Source organism: Microtus ochrogaster, chromosome 8 (assembly GCF_000317375.1).
Source record: "Microtus ochrogaster isolate Prairie Vole_2 chromosome 8, MicOch1.0, whole genome shotgun sequence".
NCBI lineage: Eukaryota > Metazoa > Chordata > Mammalia > Rodentia > Cricetidae > Microtus > Microtus ochrogaster.
Window position 1 is genome coordinate 5,034,338 of NC_022015.1, and position 2,582 is coordinate 5,036,919.

General features: G+C 56.7%; 1 protein-coding gene across 3 annotated transcripts in view; it reads right to left on the reverse strand.

Moving 5' to 3' along the window:
- Btbd10 (BTB domain containing 10) overlaps positions 1 to 852 on the reverse strand; it is a 54,675-nt gene extending 53,823 nt beyond the window's left edge. For all 3 annotated transcript variants that reach the window (XM_013347702.2, XM_005351022.2, XM_013347704.2), the window contains exons 1-2: positions 690 to 852; positions 357 to 443 (exon numbers count right to left, since the gene is read on the reverse strand). The gene's annotated coding sequence lies outside the window, so the exon portion shown is untranslated. The remainder of the gene's footprint in view (positions 1 to 356; positions 444 to 689) is intronic.
- Positions 853 to 2,582: the final 1,730 nt, after the last annotated feature.

Here is a 2,582-nt window from a genome sequence, read left to right on the forward strand (position 1 = left end):
AGCATGTCACGGACTCCAAATACCAATAAGGTGCGAGAAACAGTAATTCTGTTAGGGCCCAGACTCAAATTTCTAAAGAGAAAAAAAAGAAATGGGAATCCGGTAAAGGCCGAGCCTAAGCACACTGGCCCGCACTAACAAACTGCTAAAAGAAATCCCAACTACAAGAGGGGATAAGACTTGTGTCTTACAGAGAATAAATCAGAACCTTTTCTGGGCAAGTTAGGGGCACACAAAGCTTTACCATTGTTGATACGGCTACAGGATAAAGCCACGCAGCACACTACAGGTGTCTCATCCTCCACCCAGAGGGCGACTCCCCACCACCTTATCCCCAAACTGGGAGCCTTACTCACCGCCCTATTGTGATGCGCCCTCTTCGGGTTGTCGCTGCGGTGTCCCAAAGATGACAGGAAAGGGGCGGGGCACGGGGTTACTCTGCCCTGGAAAGGAGGTTGGAAAGGAGGTGTGAGGGATCGCCTTTTTCCCCTGGGGAAAGGCCTCCGGGCTCCTAACCCACAAAGCATCACCCTTCTCCGCCTCTCCGGACCCGGTGCCCAAGCCGGGAGCTCTGAGCGCCACCCACGCTTCTCCAGCCGCCGCCAGCCACACGGACCCCGGCCACAGCAGCCAGCCTCGCCCTCGGCTTCCACCGCAAACCCAGCCACCCGCTCCCGACCTGCTCCAACCTGCCGGCCCCTGAGACGTCCACTGCGGGGCGAGGAGAAGGGCTACGAGAGCGACGCCCCGCGTCCCCCGCCTACTCAACCGGATCCCTCCGGTGCTAGGTGTGAGGCGGCCGCTCCACCAGCTGCGCCTACCAGAGCCGCCCCGGCAGGTTGCAGGCCGGCTCCTTAGCTGCTTCTCGCGAGACCTTGCTCTAGGCAGAGGCGAGGCGAGGCGAGTTCTCGCGCGAATGACGGCGCTCCTCCCACAGTGGGCGTGGCGCCGGGTTCCCGGGCCAGCTGAGTGGCGTCTCTGGGTCCCCGGCCGGCGGGACTGAGCGGTGGGTTCGGTGCGACCGCGCCGCCAGCCAGGACCTGTCTCGGGACACCCACAGATCCCTGCGCCCCCTTTCTTCCCACCCTTCCGGTCACCGTTAGGCAAAACCGGACAGCGTCTCCGGCCAAAGCAGCGCCTGGAAGACTTCTTCCAGGAGCGCGTCCCCGTCTGCAAAGGCCAGGGTCGCCCCCGGGGGGACCGCCAGCAGGTGCGGGCAGATCCAGGCGCCCGCAGGCGGTGGTCCTGGTGGACCCGCTCCGCTCCCCTGCGGCCGCGCCGCCGCTAGATTTCAAACGATCTGTTGGCGGGAACCGGTGCACCAGGTGAAACGCCTGCGGTGGCGCCACCTCGGGGACCTGGAGAGTCACCTGGATGGGACGCGCCGATAATACCGAACCTACCGGGTGTCTAATGTTAGGCTCCACAGAGATGAAACAGTGAGAAAGATACGGTCCTGGCACTCCCAACTCTCACCCGCAGGGATTCAGCACCACAAGGGAATAACTAATCCCATTATTCTGTGCTAGGGAATGTACTCCCCGTAGTGAGCCCTGGAGCTGATCTGAGATCTGTCTATCTGACTTGTTAAATCCTCAGCGGGTGAGGTGGGGCTCACCAATCCAAAGAGGTGGAATCTTAGGATTCGACGGGGAGGCAGAAGCAGAAAGATTGTTGCGAGTTCGAGGTGAGTCTGGGCTAGAGTGAGAACTTGTCTCAAAAACCCAAAACCTGCCGGCGGTGGTGGCGCACTCCTTCAATTCCAGCACTCGGAAGGCAGAGGCAAGCGGATCTCTGTGAGTTCGAAGCCAGCCTGGTCTACAAGAGCTAGTTCCAGGACAGGCTCCAAAGCTACAGAGAAACCTACAGAGAAACTCTGTCTCGAAAGAAACAAAAGCAAGCAAACAAACAAACAAAAAACAGGAAAAAAAACTTCACCAGGGAATGACATTTGAGCCCTTTCTTAAAAGTAGACGTTCCCCAATTTGAAGAAGAGTGGGAAAGGCATAAGCAAAGAGGAAGAGGGCATGGTTTCAGTATTGTTGATAGGAAACAGGTCTGTGAAAGGACCTTTGTTAGCAGGGAGGTAAATCCCAGCGCTGGGAGGCAGAGGCTGAGGCAGGTGAATCTGAGTTCAAGGTTAGCCTGGTGGAGCTAGTGAGTGAGAGGGGAGTTTCCAAATCTACAGAGAAGTCCTGTCTCCGAACACCAAAAAAAAAAAAAAAAACAAAAAACAAAAAACCCAACAACTTTGTTTTAAATCTAGACCCCACGAAGACTCCTCCTAGCAATCTAGCTAGCAATGGTGGAGACAGTACTTGAACTGCAAGCAGATTTGTGACTTCCCTAATTGCTATCAGATATACTCTAAGAGCTGCCCTGAGCTCTCGGAAGCTCATGGACGCTGAAAACAACAGTCAGGGAGCCTCTAGGTCCTGCATGTGTGTGTGGCTTGCTCTCTTAGTAAGACAGTGAGAGCAGGACCTCTCTTTGGTGGGCGGTTTTTTGGTCACCTGTTCCCCACGCTGGACTGCCTGGCCCCCCCTTGACATAAGGGGAGGAGCTCAGTCCTGCCTCACCTG